The following is a 23,493-nucleotide window of genomic DNA, read 5'->3' on the forward strand; positions in this document are numbered from 1 at the left end:
GTGGTTGCATGGGAGCCTTTGATGCTTATCGAATGTGGCTCTCAGGAATAAATTTACTGTGAACCACACTGATTACTTCATTTAGGTCACCTCTAATGAAAACATTAACATACCAAGATCTGATACATGTGAGTATTATTATCACTGTTACCTAAGAAAATATTTCATTGGATCAAATTAATACAATTCATCAACATAGATGAGTATTTGCTTCATTATTTACCCCCTGGCTTTCTTATTACTGACCCAGCTCTGTAAATGATTGATTCTGATTGGTCCAAACCCCTTAACGGTTTTAGGGACACATTAACACACATACAGATTGTTTTTGACCCACTAATGGAACAGTGGAACAGAATCTCTGGAAGAGTCTGGACCCATGCAGCTACATTAGATGTACACAGCAGGTCAGCTGAGTGTTTGGATGACAGCTCAAAAGCAGTGGTGGCGCCTTAGAGGGCTTCACTTTATGTATTTACAGATGTGGTATTTCCTGAAAATTTAAAAGATGAAAGAAATGATATTACGGAAATGCAAAATCTGCATGGATTCAACCAGGAAAGTTTTCTGTGAAGAAAAGGGATGTTAAGTTAAGGCTGATTTATACTTCTGCGTCGCCCCTACGCAGCAGGGGCTGACGCGGACATGAGCCCCACATACTTCTGCGTCGATGTGTCCGTGTCGCGCAGCAATTCTCTGATAGCCGGTCGCCTGCTTCCGGTCCTGCTACGATCTCTGTTTACTTTTCCACATCGATTCAGAGCGTGTTAAGTTAATCTACAGCTGATACATGTTGCTGTTTATCATACAGACATGATTACATGAAGAATAGAGAGGAGGAGATGAAATACACGGCCGATGTGTGGCCGATGTCCGGGATCCCGGAAGTGCTGTGAATGCGGGAAAGACCAAGCCGTCGAGCGGACCAATCACAGAGCTTGCGGTCCGCGTCGGCTCTACGCGTAGTTACATTTTGGAGGAGGTGCACGTCAGCTATGTGCGTAGGCCTCTGCGTAGGTACGGGAGCTACGCGGACCTACGGCGTAGGCTACGCCGTCAATTCAACGCAGAAGTATAAATCAGCCTTTACTCTCCTCTTACAATTTAAACATTTATCAAATCATTATTTCTTTATGATCATTATTTAAACATCTTTGGACTGTTTTTTCTCTTCTGAATAACAGGAGTGGGGCCTTTTAAAATTCAGATCTTTTTTTCTTGCACAGATTCCATCAATACAACAACTGAAGGCACTGATTTAATACAAGAAGTGTTGGGACCCATTCAATTTAATGGTAAATGAACGGGAAGAAAATGCCTTGTATTCCATGTTCTCTGATAATGATTTTCTCAAGACATAAAAATGAGAACAAAAGTCTTACTCTGACTGGAAAATAAAACCATTAGCATACAAATGATGACATGTTTTATATAAGCTCCTGTTTTTGAGTTCTTAGCCGGTTAGGAAAAAAATAACTCAAATTTGTGGAATGTTCAAAAAATATTGGGAGCAAAAATTGACAATTGTGGTCTTCATGAGGTCATGTTTCTAATTATATCTCACAAAAATATTTCAGCAATAAGTCTATAGGTTTGGTTACTGCCTTGACTAAAATGTGTCATACTTAAAATGGATCAAAAGGTTGCATGTACAAAGGGAAAACAGGAAAAGTAATGAGTCCTGCTATGGAAACCTGATATAACCGTAGTACTGAAATAACCACTACACCACAATAACAACTGATTAGTTCTGCAGATGGCTGACAAACCTTTAACTGTGAGAGGTTAACACAACGAAGGCGAACAAAAGCAGTGCAGCACACTCACAGATGCTTCCATGTTATATTAACATTTAATGCATGAGGGGACAAAGTGTGTGGGTGTGAAGCTCCATTAAATGTTAAAATGACAAGAAGAATATGGCGCATGACAAACCAGTGTCTGGCATTTTTTATTGACTTATGTAAATCCAGATTTTTTTGTCCTGACTAATAGTGCACATGACCCTAAAACACGACAGGGTCACATTAATAACTGTCGAGTTTGAATTACAATCTAAATGATTTATTATTTTACCCATTTGACTTAATCTTATTGCTTTAAATGCTGTCCTATTTTGGCTAGCCCATGATCCCTGAAAGTGGGGTAGACTAGACACTGAGATAATCAGGCAGATTTGGGGCCCCATTTCCTCCTGTGTGTTTCTGTTTCTGAGGAGGATAATACAGTTGCAAATGCATGACATGAACCACAAGGATTCCCAGAGGTGGAAAATATGTCTTCAAGAGTTAGCACAATGACTCATATAAGTCACTTGATGAAAGCAGCAGAAGCCGCAGCTAGCATTAGCACCAAGAAAAAAATAAGCGCTGTCATGCTTATACAAGAGGCTTTCGAAAACTGCAGAGAATTTACCGGAGACAGTCTAAATGTTCATTTTGATTAACTACATCTCAGACTGTCTTATCCTCAGGTTTGAATTAAACACATCATGAACTTCTTTTTCAAATAAAACATTATCAGTAATCTAATCAGCCAACAGAAGCAGGAAATTACCATTTATCAGCTCAAAATTACTAAATATTGTGCATCCCTAATAAATACAATTATTTCTCAGTTGTGTTGAAATCCATGTTCAGGTTTTTGTTTGTGAATCAGAAATTATTTTGTTTTAGCATTGCATGCCGCAGATTAATACTGAGAGATTTGTTGCCTTAAAATTAAACTTTATCCAAACTTTGCTTGTATCACAATATAATTTAGTATATAATGCACGATGATGGCTTAAAAAATGTGATAGACAGATTTATTTATTTTAACATTCAAAATACAATTCTACACCATGTGAGTATATTTTCTTCAATGTACTGCACGATGAAGACATAGCAGTATAATAATGCCATTGCATCAACTGGTAGTTCCAGACTCATCTTGCCTCAGGCGCAGTTACTTATATAACTGTGCGTGAACCGCTCAACCTCTGATTAAGAAGGCAGATCAAGTGAAGTCAGAAAACACAGCAATAATAAAACTAACAGAGTATAGCAGTGATCAGTGTCTAACAAGATGTATTTTTGATCATACAGAACATATCTCGTGTCACTTCTAGCGCATGTTGAGTCATTTGCTTGACACCAGAAGACGTGACTTAGAGCACACAAGTCAGTCTAACAACCCTCACTGCTGTCAACAGCTGCGTGTTCTGTTATTACTGCTGAAGTGGAGTAAAGTTCCTGACATGGAAGATTCCACGCTGTGTGAAGTAACATCCACCCAAACCCCCAGAGGAAGTGGCCTGACAAGCACAACAATGCATGGTTTTAATGGCTTATTATGTTAAAAGACTTTGAACAAAACTTTAAAGAGACTTTTAAAAGAAGAAGACAATGTGTCAGCAAGTCAAAGTTTGAAATCCCTTATAATATTGTGTTCACACGAATCACGAATCAAACCATTTGCTTACTTTACTTACGAAGAACTGACCCCATTCATGTGTACACTAGTACCGAAAGACAAGAAGCCAGTGATGCCAATTGGGGTAACTTGCTAGTATTACTGATAGGTGGAATCAAGTGACAGACAAAAGTTTTTAAAACAGATAATCTGATGTACTTACTCACTTTCCTCCAAGTCAGCTCCCCTTTATTCCTTTTTTGATGAAAAACATATAACAAAAAAAAAACAGGCAGTGTCGTACACCTTTGAGCCTTTGATGAACGTGTTGAACCAAAGTTACTTTATTTCCATCCCGTACAAAGAATGCAAAAAGATGAGGTGCTCAAAGAACTACTTGGTGCCAGACCCCCCGGCCTGTTTGAGGGTCATGTCTGGCCCATGTATTTGAAACACAAAAACACGAAGGGACTGAAATGACAGTGTACTGTCGAGGATGACACCCAGGGCCTGATCTACTAAGATCCCATATAACAAGCACTAATTTGCGTGTGCAAATAATAATTTTGCACGTGCTATTTCTAGGCGTGTTGCGGTTGATCTATTATGACTGCGTGCGCAAATGATAACAAGTGCAAAAGTGATGCGGACCGCCCTGTAATGAGTATTTTGCGTGCGCTATCGGCTGTCACCATGGAGAGTTTGAGAGAGCAGAGTGGTCTTAAGCAATAAATGAAGTTTGAAGCCAAGGAGTTGGAGGTCTTTTTGGAGGAGGGAAATAAACACATCAGTGAACTCCAGCAAAGGTGAGTGCTGTGAGAAAAAACAGAAGACCTGCCGATGAAATAAACCCATCTATTCGACTCCAAAACGCAATCAACGTTTTGATGGAGTTTAGAGAGCAATTTGATGAGGCCTGTCCCTGCTTTTATTTTTTACTCTTCCCGTCAACGTTGCACCTTCTGAGCGCTCATTCTCCAAGGTAAAACTAACTAAAAACCCCTTGATGAGCACGGGGGTCAGAAGAGACTGAGTGGACATGTCATGTTATCTATTGAGAATGACAGAGCAAAGAAAATGGACATACAGCACATCATGGACAAGTCCGCGGAGCTTAAGGCTCGTCCAAACAGTGGTGAGTAGGCCTAGTTCATATTGATTTTTTGTTTGTATGTGAACATGTGGGCCGCTGTGCCAATTTGACTAAATTGTATATCTGTTGATACAGTGGCCTCATGTGCTCTCATTAGTTGAAACAGTTAAAGTGGGTGTCAGAATGATGCGGTCGCTATCTGTGGTGCTGAACTGCTTTGAATTTGTGTTGTTTTATTTATTTATTTGTGTTGTTCTCTTGGTTTGTTAGACTTCATGTCCGTTTGATTGACTTCAAATAGACATAACTGTGTGTAAAAACTGTAGTAATGCTTGTAAATCCCGCTGTTGCGAGCATGTTGTAAAGTTATGATGAGCTTTGCAGTGACCGCAGCCATGTGTGCGCAACACTGTGCCAGTTTGCACCTGCCATTCAAACGTGCTAAATATAGACGCAAAATTAGCGCTCGCTATCTGCTTCAGGTTTGATAAATCACATTGCGTGTGCTAAATGATCTACATGTATTCTGCATATTCATGAAGGCAAACACGCTAAATGGATAGCAGGTGCTATTTTGCTCATTTGACAGACGCAATCCTTGGTGCACCCGGTTAGTAGATTTGCTTTGTGTGCGTTATAAAGTTTGCACGTGTTTTTATACACGCAGACCTTTAGTAGATCGGGCCCCCAGACTCCTAACATGGGGGGAGGGGGAGACTGAGAAGTTGTCAATGAGGATGTAGAGTTGTTTGAGTTTGAGAGGGTGGATTTAGTGCCAATGAGAAGAACCTCTGTTTTATCACTGTTCAGTTTGAGGAAGTTGTTTGTGAGCCAGGATCTGATGTCATGGAGACAGTCTGAAAGGGAGGTGGGTTTGGTGGACAAGTAGAGCTGGGTGTCATTCGTGTAGCAGTGGAACCCTACTGTTACTGTTTGGTATTAGCCTACAAGCTAACCATATGTTTTCCACTTCACCACCATGTTTGTTTTGCTAGTTTGCAGCTTCCTGTTTGATGCTGACAAGAGCTCACTTATTGGTTGTTGAAAAAGTTCACATCATTGAACAACAGAATTTGCATTTGAACCATTAAAGCCCTATGATAATATTAAGCATGTTTGATTTTATGATTTTAACAAAACACCAAGACAAGATCTTACTCCAAACAACCCAGTGCATGGAAGTGTGGTCTAGCTTTAGCAAAAGTCACATGATTGTAATCTGCATCTTAAAAACAGCTTGATAATTAATTTGTTGGAAGGCCAGCATGGGATTCACAAAGTGTGGAGAAAAAACCTCACACTTAATCAGCCGTACGGTCTCTTTTAAGGCTTTAAGTTTGTTGTTTTGTGTAAACTTCAAACACTTATCGTAAAATGAAATTATAGCTAATCACGGTTATTTTGCAACAGCTGTCACTATTTGAAAATATTGGATTCCCTCTCTGTCATTACAGTGGGATTATATTCAGCATTGACTGCAGAAACTACAGCACCTGCGGGGGGATGTTGCAGGCACATAAATGTCCAAGCTTAGAGAGTTTCACTCTTTTATATTTTATGTCTGTTTATGAACTGTCAAGTTAATACACGGTGTCTACAGTGGCCATTTGGATTGGTGGGTTATAAAAATTCATACTCAGTGTAATACGAAGCAAAGGGTAATTAATCATGGAAATAACTGGAAGGACTAAATGATGGTCTTCAAGGCTTACGGCTTGTTACGTCTAGATTGCTGTAATCTACATTTGCAGGGAGGCAGGTGCCATTTGCAACCTGAAAGGATGTGTGTTAAAATTTAATGGACATAAAACTTGAAAAAACACTGTGAAAATGAGCATAAACAGATAAGTGAGTGAGTAGTTTTTAAAGCTGTTTTTGTTGCTTCAGTGTTAACATTTCGGCTCTCAACATATTAAATGTTTCACACTACACCCCTTTTGGGGAGGGATATGCTGCAGGGGTAAAACCACATTGAGATGCATCTAATGAAGTTAGTGTGACTACAACATTATGTAATTATTCGGCTCATAAATTTCTCTCAGCTACTGTTAAGTGTTTTGTGTTAGTACACAGCTATCTCTCTGCTTTTAACATTCTCACATTTATCCTTGGTTAAACTTGACTATTTTCCTTTTGAGTTCTGTATGAATTCAAATTAATTAATAAAGATTAAAAGTCACACAGAGAAGAAAATGTTTTGAATGTGGAAGTTGGCAGCACAACCGACAGTCATTGTATGCCCACAGTTTTTAATTAAGATGTGAGGGAGTGTGCAGTGATTGCCTTTGTGATATGGGCATGCAGAAACATCATTTCCTTTGAGAAGCTCCTCAAAGACTCTTGTAACTCATGACTGGGTTTTTGGCAGGGCTCTTTTTCAATTCCTTCCTATTTCCTCCCTTTCAGATGTACTATGACAGTGGTGACAGACCCTCCTCAAGGCAAACTACAGGGGGACTTTTGAAGTGGGCCACTCTCTAAAAATGGTAATACTTGGTTTTAATTTGTCGTGGAGTTTAGCCCTAGGGATAAGCAGTACGAAGTAGAATGGGGGTGAAATGAATTCCTGAATGCACATGTTAGATATTCTTTGAAATACAGAGAAATGAGAAAAGAAGATGGGTGGAGAGAAGGACAGCAGGGGACAAAATCCATTTGTTGAAAGAGAGCAGAAAAGGATATCTGGGCAGGGAATCAATAGGATAAGAGGTTATTAGCTGAGAAATGTCACTTGAAACATCGATCATCATCTCCATTGACTGCAGGGACATGTAGACACACAGGGTCAAAGCAGCTTATCAGTCAGCACTGATGGGAAACTATACAGTCAGGAATAGATGACCAAGATGCAAGGTTTACATGAACTCAGGAAAAATGAGCTCAAAACAAGGTCGTTTAGTCCATCCAAGGGTTAAAAAAGTTATGTTTGCTTAGACTCAAGGGAAAGTAAAAATAGCAAAAAAGTAGAAAAGGAAAGGCAAAAAACAGTCAAAAGTTTGGTAACACCTTCTCATTCAAGGGTTTGTATTATTTGAAACACTGTAAATTAATACTGAAGACATCAAAACTATGAAAGAACATATATGGAATTATTTAGCCCCCTTTTTCCTTCATGACAGCTTTGCACACTCTTGGTATTCTGTCAGTCTGCTTCATGAAGTGGTCTCCTGGAATGGTTTCTAATTAGCATGAGCCTTGTCAAGAGTTCATTTGTAGAATGACTTGCCTTAATGTGTTTGAGACCATCAGTTGTGTTGTTCAGAGGTAGGGTTAGTACACAATGGATAGCCCTATTTGACTATTGTTGTAATCCATATTATAGCAAAACTATATTATTTCATAGTTTTGATGTCTTCAGTATTAATCGACAATGTGGAAAATAATTAAAATAAATAAAAAACATTGAATGAGAAGGTGTGTCCAAACTTTTGACTGGTAGTGTAAATCCAGAGAAAAAGTCTGTTATAAACTGTAACTTCAGATTTTGAGTATAGGCATGGTCCTTAAAGGAAACATAATTACATACCCTGTGTTTTTCACTGACAAGTGGCCCAGGTTAGTTTGATGGTACATCCATCCATCCATCCATCCATCCATCTTGAATGCTTATCCTATTTGGGGTCGGGGGCTGGAGCCTATCCCAGCTGACATCGGGCAGAAGGCGGAGTACACCCTGGACAGGTCACCGACCTATCACAGGGCTAACATGGAGACACAGGCAACCATTCACACTCACACCTACGGACAATTTAGAGTGACCAATTAACTTGTTGAGCATGTTTTTGGACTGTGGGAGGAAGCTGGAGAGAAACAGAAAGGCACCTGCCCCATCAGGGATTCGAACCAGGGTCCTTCTTGCTATGAGGTAACAGCGCTACCCACTGCGCCACCGTGAAGCCTTGATAATTCATAATTATCAAGAATGAATTATAACTTATAATTATTGAATGTCACATTGCCTCACAAAGAAAGGCTCTCACTGCTTTTGCTTATGATTAACACTATTAATGCTGCACAACAACAGTACACTGACTCAAATTTAAATCTTTTAAAAACTAATTGCTGTTTTGCTTTTCAGCAGGTTGAGCAGCTTACATAACCAGTGATGATGAGTGACAAAAAAGAAGAAGAGAAGAAAATTGGAGAATATCAGCTGTGTAACCATCAAAAGAAAGAACATGAAGAACATGTCCCAACTCTCTCATCCACAGTCAATCAGTGCCGAAATTACTCGGCCAAATGTGACAGTTGACAACCAAAGCTTTCATTAGATATTTCCTGGTGAATCAGTAAGTGGCAGCCTGTAATCAAATCTCCAACTTAGGTATGTTGTTAGCACTTTTCTCACATTCCTGCCTCCGTATGTGGTGAAGGGTAATCTATAATTCATTCCATAAATGGAAGTGGCATGTACTACACAGTCTCATGTAGGAGTTTAGCATCGTCTTCAGAGTGCTCGGCTCATCCATTCAATCACAAGGAGTGGCAGTGTACAGAGAGGAAAAAAAAGAGGAGCAGAGATAAGGAGAACATGATTGGAAGAAAATGTTGCAAGCACATTTCATTTAAGCATTACTTAAATGAAAAAGTGCATTGGATAAATGAGAGGAGCATGGGAGATGGTGATAAGAAGGAGACAAGAGAGGAGCAATTCTTGAAGATCATTAGAGAGAAGAAAATGTACAGGGACTCATTAGCATGAGGCACAGAGGGAGAGTCCCTGTCTTGATAAATGTTCCCGAAGAGGTACTGAGAGAACAACTGCTTTACAAGGTATGCAGGAAGATAGCCAAAAACACAAAAGTTCAAATATGTAGACAATGAAACTTTTTCCAAAAACATGTTCAAAAAAGAAAGAAAGAAAAAAGAAATCAGTGGACTACTAGAGGTCCTTCACCGGGGCCTAGTCAATCCATCAGAGGCAGAAGTGTGCCATGGGACAGGGCAGTGCCAGTCACCTTGGACACGGGGTGTAGGCCAGTTTCACGGCACACTGGACATTAATGCTCCTCCCTCGCTAGAGGTCAATAACTCAGTTCACTCAATCACATGCACGGGCATGTGTGCATGCACGAGCACAGATACTCACTCTGCACAACCATCATTACACTCACCTTTACATTCAGAGCCAGGAGGGAGGGAGTTATATGGATGGTTGGAGTGCGAAAATCACCTTTAAATGAGCAGCGCTGAGTTTCCATACAGTTTTACAATTTAATCACACAGTGTACAGGTACATCTCTGAGTAATCTTTTACTATGAGCATTGTTTCCTCTGCACCAAAGTGGCTTTACCTCTACTGTGGAGAAATATTGTGACCCACATTACTGCAGCGTAATCCATTCCTAGATTATGATGTGCAAAAGCAGCCAAGCGGGGTTCTTTAATCAAAGCAAGTGATCCATTTCCTGCACCATCCATCTGACACAGCAGCAAACCATGCTTCATCAGTTTCCACCTCAGAAAATGACGGGAAATGGTAAAAGAAATGGTGAAGAGAAGTAAACCGGGCTTCCAAAGAGTTCTGGAAAAGAAGTCAGTGAAGAAAGTGTTTTAGGCTTACAGTTCAGACATTTGGTGAAGTTTGGCTTTCAGGAGTGTACAAACACTTCAGTGCTAGTTGAAACTATTTTTGTACATAGAATGAGTCAGTAAGAATGACTAATGAAATATTTTTTTCCTTGCAATCATCACAGAGAAAAGTGGGCCTCTTGAAAAATGAATTAACCAAATGAAAATCAATAACTGAAACAAGCACATTCAACAAAATATGCTTTAAAATATTGTGTGGTGTTGTACTTTTCCTCGGTGGAAACTCTGCTTTAAATATATTCTGCAGCTTTGCCTGATTGCTCATATGTTTGTGCCCTGCTTTTTGCAGTGCTTCTCCAAACAATGCTGAGTACTTTTGAAAAATGCACTCATACAGCAAGCAGCGCAGCATAAGTCACATATAAGTGACTCAGTTTTATGCTAATGTGTTGTTGCATTCAGACATGAGAGAGCCTGCATTGTACCTGTATTAGCATCAATGGCAGATTTTGTTTAAATATTCTCTCACATCGAGAAACTCCCACACAGTGGAGTTTTGAGAGGGTCAGAAAAGGTCAAATCGCGGATAAACATATTCTTATCCCCCTTGGTCTCTAAATATGCACACAGTTTTATGTGCAGAACTTTTGTCTCAATGCTGCCGCCCTGATACAGGAGTGGTGAATAGTTTCATTTATGCATTGACACTTCCACAGTGTCTTGGACTTTTTGACTGCTGGAAAGTTGCTGTAATAAAAACTGTAAGCACCCTGTCTGGATTTTATACAGTAACAAGGACATTGCTTTAGAAAAGATAAGCAGCGTCTGAGACTGGAGGAGTTTTAGAGGCAGTAGTCTTCACAACACACACATCGACACTTAAGTATGTCGTGGCCACGTCCGCATCGGCCACTGCCGCTTCGAGTGAACACAGATACATAAAACAGGCTAAACTCACCAAACTCATTTAATGCTCCAAGCAACAATAAATAGGGACAAGAATGAAATGAGCAACATGTAAATGACATTAAAAGGTGGACATGATCGATTTGATCCAAGTTTTCAGCTGCATGTTAGCTGTCCGATATAATCTACTTTGCAGCAGTTGATTCTTTTAAAATTTGAATATGATGCGTTGCCCTTTGCCTGTTCCTTTGATTTCTTTGCATTAATCAATCCAAGGTATTTAATGAATACAATATCCTCCAGTCTGCTTCTCTAATCATTAGCCCTCCTGAGTTGTCCAATCTTCAGAGTGAATTCATACAGCAATAACTCAATAATAAAGTAACCGCTGATTGGTTCTTTTTTCCTTACTTATCAGCAGAGCACATTTTAGTGTATAGCATTTCAAAAGATATTACTTATATCTTAAAATCATTGTATCTAGTGAATTAAATCACCCTGTATATGATCTTTCTTTTCACACAGGAATGCAACCCGTTACACTTCTTTCTCCAGCTTCCACTCAAGCAGCCAGAGTATAAACCACCTGGCATACTTAACATCAGATGCATGACCTCAGTGTGCTGGCTTTAGCACCTCAAGTGTCTCATTTAAAGCAGGCAGGTATGGTCCTTATAGCTTTCCAATAGTGAATAAAGCCTGTCCTTGTTCTGTTGTTCTCTCCAATAAAAGGTAGTAATCTATAAACCTGGTAGGCTGGATCCAGGAGAGGTGCCATCCTGAGACAGATTATGTGGTGCTAACAGGATCGTCATAGCTGGATGAGACCAGAGAGGAAAATAATAAAGAAAAAGGCCTTCTATTGACTGTGCTCCTGTCAGACCTGCTGTGGTTTTTTTCACAGGGCTTCTTGGGTGCCAATTGGTGTATTTATATCAAGCCATGATGGATTAGTATGCCTAGATTCATCACAAGCAACAAATGGGGTACGCTAATCTGCTTGTTATAAATTCCTTTTTAGCAGTCCATTAAAAGCAGCAACTCGTTTTTTTTTACTTTGCTTTTACAAAATAAATCTCTCAAAGTTCAAATGAGCACTTTGTCATGTGTACACCAGTGATTGGCTGATTTGCACCACTTTGAAGCATTGCTCATGCTAGAAGAAATTAAAAGATCAAATCTCGTATAAAATTATATTTAATATTTTAAAATCGAAAAAGCAAACACCACAGGTCAGCAAATATGATTGATCTCTGGAAATCTTGTCCCCCCCAAAAAACAAGTATCATGCAGTTGATCTACTTTGGCAAATGTTCTTTTAAGGAATTTAAGGAGATAAGGACTGTACATGTTAAACATATATCTGCCACAGTTATAATCCAGTCACAAAACCTTTATATGATATAGTCCATACATGGTGTTTTATTTTGAAATCAACCAAATTTCGAATGCCGTTCCCATGTTTGACTTCCTGTCCAGTTCAATTTGAAGTTTGTTGGGCGCGGGCGTCGGCGTGCATCTTTAGTGTAGCAGAGCGGAGCAGGGAGATGCTTTTGGATCAGAGCTGATCGGAGCGACGAGGCACTCCCTGTGGAAACACAAGCCCTGACTTGAACGGGCACAGATTAGCTCCAGAGTGCGGGGCCCTAATGGAACATGACGCACACGCTTCTTGTGGAATTAAGCTAGAGCTTGCTAACATTGACGTATCCAACAGTCCAAATCATGTAAGCATCTCACTTACCCATCATGGACAGGTGAATATTAAAGTTTGAGGTTGTCCCCATCTTCTCCTCGATAGTTCTTTTACATTTTACGCATGTTGCGCTGCTATTGCTTGCATTAAATATTTGTATTTATATCTTATTAATTACTTCTGCTATTAATATTATTTGATATTCTTCATTATTGTGTATAGGAGCAACTTTAATGACTGAATTTCCCCCTGGGATAAATAGAGTATTTCTGATTCTGATTAACTGGAAAATCTCTGAGAGCAAAATGCACGATTCACGGCACCTCTAAAGCAATCCCGACAGGAGCTGCTGAACAAGACGGCATGCAAAAGAGTATGCAGGCAAACACTCATGATAGCTCTTGCTCAAAACTGAATACCTTATTAGGGCCTTATAAAGTCTAACATAACAATATACAGTCTTAATCAGTAAATAAGTCTGAGTACTAATGTAGTCAATGCACTAGTCTCAGAGGCATTTTATTGTGAGCCGGTATTTTACTTAGAATATATTGCCCGTCATGAAGCATGAAGGGATACCTAGCGAGGTGGCCCAGGCATGCAGCGCCACTTCTGAACAGATTTTCTCCCTCATTAGGTCATAATCATGCAGTTTAAGAAAACAGTTGCATACCTGTAAGCAAATAAGTCTTGTACAGTGTGGGTGAGATTTAAAAGACACCTCAGTTTAAGACAACAAGTGACGAGTGAAGGTGGGTGGGTCTGTACCTTACTACAGGGTGAGCTCAGCTACTGTACCACGAGAAGGATTGCAAACTCCACGAAGCAAACACAGTTGGGTCTAGAAAGAGATACACAGCAGCACAGAAATTGCATAGCATGGATTTTGCTGAACACGATGGGAAGTGCCACACAACTCAACTCAACTTTATTCATATAGCACCTTTCATACATAAAAACATGCAGCCCAAAGTGCTTCACAGAATAACAGACAGTCAGAAAACAACAGCAATGGTACAATTATAAAAGGCATGATTACACACAGGTATAAAGTTGTTTACCCTCTGAGAGCTCTCTATAAATAGGCTGCACTTTATATACTTGTGCGACTTTTATTCCCTTATTATTATTTCCCTTAATATCTTATTCATGTTCAGTGATAGTTAAATGCTGGTGTTAACCACATTAACTCATTTTGATGAAGTTCCGACCAATATATTGCAGCTTTTACCTTTAAATTGGACTTTCATGGCCCCCTGCCTTAAAGGAAGTGATTTAGTCTGCTGTCACACCAGTGTAATAAAAAGATCCTAAAGAAAGATACTAATGCAGTCTGAGCATGGCCTCTAACATCAGGGGTTCTCAAAATTTCAGCTTCCAGGGAAATTCCTGTGCCCATCCCTGACAGAGGGGGTCTTACACCACAAATGGATGTCTCTGTTTTTCTACGGATCGATGGACAGTTCAGATGTTGTACAGAGCCACCTACAACGGCTGGCTTCCAGCCCAGGTTCACCGTGCTTCTAGTGCTCGACTCGCAGCATCCCTTCGAAGTCCACCCAGCAGGCAAGTGGGGTTTCAGCTGAGATCAAAAGACCGCCTAGAATGCCAATGGAAGTTCAGATCCGCCTTTTTTTTTACTCTCCATCCTTTGCAACATTTGGAGCAGATGTCAGTATAGAGATTAACAAGTACAGCTGCTATCCACCTTGGGAATCTGAATGTGAAGGGCACTGAGGCCCATTAACACTTAAAGTTTAAGTGCATTTTCTGATAGAGTCAAGGTGTCTCATGATATCTTTAAGCAAAAAACAACTTCAGAGAAATAAATATTTACCACTCACTTCTCACTTTTTTGCTTTTATCACTCCTTTTGTCTCTCTTCCTCTCTTTTGGTTTGAGAAATTGGATAAACAAATGTTCAAAGAAAGTTTGGCAGCTCCATTATTTGGATAATTTCATAAGCAATAAAGTTTGTTTGACCACTAAGCCAGCGGCTCAGAAGAAGGACTTTTAATCATCCCTTCGTTTTGGCAATCGTCACTCTCTTATCCACACAATACATAAACAAGTTGTCACTCAAGTCAGCAGTCAGTGCTAATTAGATTCAGGCTGGCTTAATTTAATGTGTGGGACGCTTTATGGCCAGTTACATTCAGAATCTCATCAGAGCCCTCTGAGGTGTTAAACCTTGAGAGAAACTCTCTGAAACTGTCAGTGTTTAAAGATGGCTGTACTCTTACAGATTGATTGAGCAAGATCTTGGATCTGAGCAGATTACTGAACTCTGAGAGGATGACAATCAACTGGAATAAGATGAGGCCGGGTTACAAAAGCTCTTTTTGTGTCAGATCCCTCAAAGGAGTCATGCAGAGCTTCTGTGTATCCATGTGGAGTTTCCAGCAAGTGGAAAGATAAAAGTCAGCCTCTGAATTTTGCAGGATTTGCCAGGCAAATATGAAGTAGGTAATTGCTATGGAAACCAGGACTGAGTTTTAAAAAAAAAAAGCCTATTTTTCGCTCTCTAGTACAGAAATGCTCCACCCTTTTTGTTTGAACTTCTTACTCCTCCACTTGTACCTGCAGGTCATTCAACAAGCTGCTTGTCCACCCACCAGGGACCAAGCTAAAGTGAAGGCGCTAGCTTTTTTCAGGCTGCTCTCCAGCTTTGGTTCAAACTGCTGGGCCATCTTTTGACACCTAAGGTGTGCAAATACTAAATAAAAGTACATTTTTAGAATTTATATGAGATTCTTTTTTTTCTAATGCTTGCATAACTTTGCAAATCTTAAGAATATATTCTGTCTGTAAAATGTACTGAGCCGTAAACCATTTAATGTATTGGGTTTCTCTATAACACCATACCATGTTTAGCTTGATGAAGAACCGGTGCCGGGAAGAATCTGTCAAGCAATTCAATAAATGTGTTTCATATGTTCAACTTTCTACAGGCATCGCCTCGGTTCGGAAAGCCTCATTTTAACCAACATCTTCTTTATTTATTTTTGGCAGGGAGGGATGTCAGGTCAAGGTGTTCCATTAATGGTAGCAATTTAGAAAAGTGGATTGAGCCTGGCTTTCTGATGGCCTATGTGGCAGCAGAGAGCTACAGGGAAAAGTGCTTCAGACTGAGGTACTTGCTCTTCAGGGGTCACCTTTACCTCCACCTCAATGTAAGGAATGAACGCTGCCAAAAGAAAAAAAAAACCTTCTCTCAAGAGGACTTAGTTGCTTGATGGTGTAAACACATAATTGGTTTACCAATAAACCATGACCAGCTACCTCAAAGGCATCCATGGACAGGGCTGGACTGGTGAGCGTGGTGTACCAGGCACTTATAGTTGTCCAATACACTTATGGGGCTGGTGCGGTTTTATCTTGGAAAGAACAATTGCTTTTGGCCACCTCACAAAGCAGAGGAAACCACCAAGTAGTTAGTTAACCCAATCATGTCTCCAACTAGGTTTGCTCAAACCCTCCCCCTCTTCCCTTTCCTGATCAAACCATGAACATTTCTGGATAAAGTAAAACATTAAGATGATCATTGCTGCAAAATGTGCAAAGAACCTGCAGTCAATGTAGTGGAGTTTACCTGCTACTGTAATATCCGCTGTCATGATGCAACAGCTGGAGAGAGGAGAGGTGTGTGGCACTGAAAGGGAAGGTGAGCGACTGGTGAGCCAAGGGACAGAGAGCACAATTAGAGTAAAGATAAAGTGATTACCATTGAGTGAGATCAGTATAGTGTCATGATGTTAGTCACATTATTACATCGTATGCAAATGTATGAAAGTAGTTGTTCCATAGCTTAAAATCTGTTGCTCTATTGTTATAATATATGTCAAGGGTGATTGTAAAAGAACTATGACTACATTCAAAAATAAGGTGGGGTCAGACTGAGTCTTACCCTGTCTTGAAGTTGGGTCTCTGTTCATAATTTGACATAGAGTGGTCTAGACCTCCTATGTTTGTAAAAGCATCTTGAGATAACTTTGGTGTGATTTGGCGCTATACAAATAAAGATTGATTGATTGATTGAAAAAATAAAGATTGATGTCCTGGATTTAATTCCTTCTGTTTTGTCAGTATTGTCATGTGTAACTGTGAACTTTCACTGGTTGCGTGTGCATTGTCTGACAGCTTGCCTGTCAACGCCTACCAGCTATGTTTTCAGAGCACAGCACAGAGCAGCACCACCAGACAGCTGGAGTCGCAAGACCAAGGATTTCCCATTATAATTACAGAATGTGCAAGTTGCCATCTACATGATTAGCTTTTTCTCATCCATGTTGTAGGCAGTGAACTCTGAAAACCTCTGACCTCTTGAGTCCAGGCCTGGCTCCACACATTTTGTCGATGTAGTTATGTGAAATAAGATCTGGCGTCAACACAGAATGTATTTTTCTAATGATTAACCAGATGTTTTAATTATGGTTCAGTATCTCAGCTCGAGTATTGACTAGAACTAGGAAGAGAGAGCACATCTCTCCAGTGTTAGCTTCTCTTCACTGGCTCCCAATAAAATATAGAATAGAATTTAAAATCCTTCTTTTAACCTACAAAGCCCTTAAAAATCAGGCACCCTTGTATCTTAAAGAGCTCATAGTGCCCTATTACCCCTCTAGAACACTACGCTCCCAACATGCAGGCTTGCTAGTTGTACCTAAAATCTCTAAAAGTAGTATGGGAGGTAGAACCTTCAGTTATCAGGCCCCTCTCCTTTGGAATCATCTACCAGTCAAGGTCCGGGAGGCAGACACCCTCTCCACTTTTAAGAGTAGGCTTAAAACTTTCCTTTTTGATAAAGCTTATAACTAAAGCTGGCTCAGGCTTGGACCAGCTTTTGTTATGCTGCTATAGGCCTAGACTACCGGGGGAACTGGCGCACTAACACACTGGGATCCTAGCTCACCCCCTTCCCCCCAACCCCTTCATCACTTACTGCAACTCTGCCTGTCCCATTAAAATTACTAACCATAGACCTTTCTGGAGTCCCTGAGCTCCATTGTCTCGTAGATTCCTCTGAGCTGCCGTAGACGTCCTCCTGCTGCAGACGTTCTGGACTCCAGCTGATACGGACGTACTGGACTTCAGCGGCAACAGCTTCTACTACTCGTCTCATCACTATCACCTCTCTCTCTTACTCCCCTCTATCTGTCTTTCCAGACCCAACTCAGTCGAGGCATGATGGCTGTCTAACATGAGTCTGGTTCTGCCTGAGGTTTCTGCCTGTTAAAGGAAGTTTTTCCTCACCAATGTAACTAGCTAAATACTGTGATGTGCAATGCTCATGATGGATTAAGGTGGGGTCAGACTGAGTCTTACCCTGTCTTGAAGTTGGGTCTCTGTTCATAATTTGACACAGAGTGGTCTAGATCTCCTATGTTTGTAAAAGCGTCCTGAGATAACACTTCTTGTGATTTGGCGCTATACAAATAAAGATTGATTGATTGATTGATATCTGATTTGACTGTACCATATGATCTGTAGAGCCCGTTGAAGCACACACATTGACTAAAGGGAAACCCCGCTGCTGTGGTGGACTGACCGAACATGCATTTGGTGGAAGCTCCCAGTAAGTACTTAAAGTATTGTACCTGCACAGCTTTTGTGTGCTCATACTCACCCCTTCCCACCAGGAAGTAAGTTGAGAGAGTAAGTACCCTTTGAGTTATGTGTCTATAGTACTTTGTAAAAGGCTTTATAAAAGTCTGGGGGGAAAAGTATGCATAAAAAGGGTTCACAAAGACGGTTTTCAGGTGTGTTGTGTGAGACAGATTGTCTCACATAAACCCTTCTAGGGACAGGTGTCCCAAATTAGCACCTGTTATGACACTTGCATTGAATGGCTGTTTTTTCAATGTATATTGTATCCATCCTTACTAAATAAAGTGCAAATAAATAAAGGCCTATCTGCTTCAAAATTCCAGGGCTGCTTTTTTGCCAAGTCCAGTCTTGCCTATGTTCAGTTTATGAAAAAGTCTCACAGCTAAAGATGACCCTGAGATTAATTTAATGCTTATGTTAAATTATGTTATTGTTATAAAAAGGACAAAGCACAGCAATCTATATCAAAGGTTCATAGCAATAAAATGGTGTAGTGTTAGGTGTCATCTAACAAACAATTGCCCCCAAGCTTCTTCCAGGTCTCAAATTGTCAAAAAGATTACAGTAAATCTCACCCTAACTTTAGGCTTGTTTTGAGTGTTTCCTCCTCCTTTCCTCATAGCGCCCTCTTTGAAGAATTCTGCATTGATTTATTTTATTTCACGTTGCCTCCTTTTGCCTGTGTTTTCTTATTTTGTACGCTTGATTTTGCAAAGATCACCAGAGGGACAAAAAGGAAATACTCCTGAGTTTCTGACATAAAATGAATAAGACATCAAGGATAGAGGACAGTAAGTACGCTATATCTGAGAACTTTGTGTACTTTTGGTGAGAACTTAAGTTTGACTGCACAAGTATGAAACAGACACACACACACATATACACACATACACATAATAGCTATTTAAAACATAGGAAACTACATTTAAAAACAAAGCATGGCTGCATCCACATGATAACATACAAAACTTCTTTTTTTTCTGAGATTTCAAAATAAAGAGGTGAGCATGAATATTTTTCTGTCCACATGACAGTGCAGAAATGGTTGAAAACGCTCACATGAGCATGCCAGACCAGTAGGTGGCGATCATGTGTAATCGGTCCGTCATGTCAAACACCATAGAAGAAGATTGTGCGCATACATATTGAGTGACTTCTTCTGCGTGCAGTGAAACAGTTTCTACTGAACCAAATGGTGAATAAAAAACTACTGAGTGTGATATTTGTATCTGCCCTTGTGCCTCGGTATAATGAGGAAGAACAGCTAGGTTGCCTTGTGAATATGCAATTACAGTCAGTAGTATCAGGTAGATAATAACAGATCTGTATCTCACATCTTTGATTATGATTCAATACATATCGACAACAATTTCCATGCCCAGTAATGACGTTCAGCTATCCTCAAAACCTGTTTCTGTTGTCAAATACAGACAAAATAGGGTTTTTAAAAATCTTACAAAACCTTAGATCTCAGTGACCTTAACTCTGTGTGTATTGGGATGAAAGGCCAAAATGCAGTCCACAATCATGTGGACAGGGCCTTGGATTGACCCCCAATGCAGACAACACCTATACTGTCCAGTACTCACAATGTTGTTGGACCTGTGCTCCCTCGACAGGTTTTTCAGCAGAATATAATTAGAGCACTTGGTACTGTCCAGGCTGACCTTTGAGAGCCTGTGAGGACAGAGCCAGGACAGTGATTGTCTCATATGGAACCCTGCACACACAGACAGGCACTTTGAAAATGACAAAAGGCTTGGTTTGGAAATGTCATGATAGTATCCAACAGATTGTTTACCGTTGTGATATTAAAAGGCCAAACCTCAGTCATCCATCACTGCGGTATCATTGGTATAGAGTTTTGTTATTAATGAATTTAGTACAGGCAGAATCAAAGGCTCTGTCCCATTAATTGAGACCTGTCAATAGAGACTCAATTAGTCTAATCTGTTCTGCACCACTGGAAGAGAGAAGATACTTCTAATTGTATAAGTGGGATTATAGAAGTCTGGATAATATTACAATCAATAAAAGAAAGGGAAAAAACAACAACAGAGCATATTGTCAGATGTCCGGCTTCTACAGTCTTGCATTGCTTCTCAGAAAATCCATTTAGGGACCTTGGGACACATAATAATTCAAAACTGTGGGGATTATTTCTGTGTGCTGTTCTGGCTAAGATATACAGTCCTGAGGCTGTGTATAGGTCAACATCGTTTTTAACTACCATCTTGGGAAAGGGCTGAGGCCGGTGCAAAGCTTACAAGGCAGTCATTTTCGTCCGCAGAGACAGGTTGGTGCTATTTACTGATAGCAGCTGCCAGTTTGAGGATACAGGGTCGAAAATATGCCTGAAAACACAGCGGGTGAGATAGAAAATTGTATTCAGCATGTATACATCTAGTCTCACATTAAAATGCCGGGGGTAAATGAATGCTGAATAATAACAGGTTGGTTTCTTAAGTAATATATCCATCGCTGTATGGGTAGTGGATGAAGTTGGGCATTTTATTGCAAGACTTTATAAGCTGCAATTGCAGTTAATCACACCTCAGAATTAATGCAGAGGTAGGGTTGTATGATAAATAGGATCACTATACGCCCTGCATGTATAACTGCTGTTTAAGTATGTTTGAGGTTTGTGGATAAATTACAGTGCAGTGAATTGGGGGATATGCCGCATCATGCTGAGGGGTTGCAGGCATTCAGCAGCAGTGAAGCCTCCTTCAAAGTGAAAACACACCTGCAATCTATCTGATTTAACGGTTGCTGACAGAGTGACAGAGGAGAAGGTGGGGGCTAGAAAGAAGGAGTTGGAAGACATTGCATACAGAAAGAGTGAAGGGGAAGATAGGTGACAGATAGGCAGAAAGATAAAGGGAGATTGAGTGCAACAGTGAAAGGGAGTCCTCTTGGAAGATGGCCGACAGTTTTCTTGTCCAGGAGAGAGGAAGTCAGTGAAGCGAAGGAGACACCTTCCCCTTTCCTGCCCCTCCTGGAGCTGACACCTTTCTTCACATAAAGGTCAGCCTCCTTTTCCCACTTTCAACTAAGTGACTGTCACTCACAGATATCTTCTTTAACACTGCATGTCTCGGTTAGTGTGTACCAATCCCTTACTCTTATAAAGTCTGACAGGGACAAACCCTCTGCCCCCATCACTTTGACTATCAACATGGTCTACATTTATTCTGATCTTGAAACTTAAGAGACTGTGTGCTAACATGTCTATTAAGACAAAAGTGTCACGGGATGGTCTGTGATGTTGTTTTGCATAAAGAAAAATAAACTTTGCTCTTTCTTTCTCTCTTTGAGTTCCAACTGGCTATGCCTATCGTGTTGCCTGTATACAAGATGCTCAATAGGAAGCAGAAAGGGGAATAGATTGTAGCCAGTGCAGTTGACCAGAAGAGGACAGAAGAGGTTCATGTCTACCTAACTCCAATTCTAAAGGAGAATTTGACAAACATATTGATATAAAGATATTATTTATTATGGTGGCACATGCTGAGATTTGCCTACATTGTGAGTACTGTTGCTAAGACTGAGACTTTTAGCTAGTACAAGTTGTTGGTGTTTTTTGCTGGTTGGTTAGTTACATATTAGTTAGAAGCTTTACAAAGAGAGTGTACAATACATAGTTTGTATAGTATATTTAATATAATACAGTGCAACCCCAATTCCCAAAATGAGCATAATTTTTAGTTTTAACTAATCTATTATCTTTACATTATTTTCAATTAAATATAAGGTTTAAATAATTAGCAAACTATCAAAATCTGTTTTGGGGTGGATGTCAAATAAGAATTAAAAAACAGAATTTATTGTAAAATTATATATATATATAAACTGTACATATTTATGTTTGATGAAAACAGATACTTGAGGAAATATAAGGGGTCTCCAATTTTTTTAAAGTTCTTGGATTTTTTTTTGATCACTCTCTGAACTGCACCCTAAATGTGTCCTCATAGTGTGACATTTAAGAAAATTCTGAAAAAATATGATCCTATATCCACTCAAATAGAATAAGGGAGATTTGTCTTCATTCTTAGATCCTAGCATTCTCATAGAATTAATAATATATATTAAATTACTCTAAAACGTTTTTGTATCCCCATGAATTTATTGCAAGTCAAACTTTGCTGTTATTTGGGCTATGGTTAGCTTTGTGGTCTAAGTGTGCGCCCCATGTACACAGCATTCGCTGGTTTGACTCCCAGCTTTGACCCTTGGCTGCATGTCTTCCCCCTCTCTCTAGTCCCTACATTTCCTATCTCTCTTGAGCTGTTGTTTTTAATAACTGCAAAAATGCCCAACAGCACTATTTAAAAAAAAAAAAAAAAAGCTATTATTTTCTAAAACTGTTGAAAATGTCAAATTTGAGATGTGTGAATTGTGGGTCCAAATTTGATATTTTGTCATTGGCTCAAAAAGCCTTGGGGTGTCCTGGCTCTCCTAATCCCATGCTGGGTGTCCATGGAGGCGGGACTAAATTTGCTGTGGCTCACATTCGACCCCAAACGGTGTGATTAATGGGAGTTGGTTTCCAACTGGTATGGGCTTTTGTTTGAGTCTCGGTGTCAGGCCTGTAGAAGTCCAGGTTATAAAGATGTCCATACACGTTTGTGTACATTTTAAAACTGCTGCTTTTTCAGACTTCCATTGAGGTTGGCCATCCTCCACATAAAGAAGTTATTGATGCTACAGCATGTAATAAACAGGAATGAAATGATACCCAAACAGTGAGCCAGATCTTATCACCAACATCAATGGCTGATGTAGGAAATGCTTTGAAAGCAAAATGTATTAAATTCTTCAATGTTGTTTACTGCATCATGTCAAAGATCAGAACTCTTTTCACTTCAAAGCAAACTTGAAACTTTCCAGGTCTGCAGAAAGTCTTTGGTCTACTTTAACTAGTGACTGTAACATGGTTGTTAAAATGTCTATTATAAGAAAAAAATCTTTCATATTTCTACTCTCTACTTTCAAAGGAGCTCAATCACTAATTGGATTTATCTTAAATTTGTTCTGAAGTCAGTTCCTAAGAGAAGTCTACTGCAGATTCATAATCCCTTTCTGTTACAGCAGAATTGTTGGCACCTGTTATTAAACTGATAAAAGCCATGTTCTCTTTAGGTAAAAGCCCCTGCCTGCTGGTTTTCACTTGTTAGCATAGATAGACGCCCCTCCAATACTGATAAAAGGACATGAGACTGCAAAAGAGAATGGTTGAGGAGTTGGGAATGCACAATGTACA

General features: G+C 39.8%; 1 long non-coding RNA gene across 1 annotated transcript; it reads left to right on the plus strand.

The window, feature by feature from the left end:
• Window positions 1-8,252: 8,252 nt before the first annotated feature.
• On the plus strand, window positions 8,253-14,463 carry LOC117831372. Its single transcript, XR_004634982.1, has 4 exons — window positions 8,253-8,351; window positions 8,565-8,775; window positions 11,450-11,910; window positions 13,995-14,463. It is a non-coding gene; the product is annotated as an uncharacterized LOC117831372 (long non-coding RNA).
• The last annotated feature ends 9,030 nt before the right edge of the window (window positions 14,464-23,493 follow it).

The sequence above is a fragment of the Notolabrus celidotus genome, chromosome 19, assembly GCF_009762535.1.
Source record: "Notolabrus celidotus isolate fNotCel1 chromosome 19, fNotCel1.pri, whole genome shotgun sequence".
NCBI classification, from domain to species: Eukaryota; Metazoa; Chordata; class Actinopteri; order Labriformes; family Labridae; genus Notolabrus; species Notolabrus celidotus.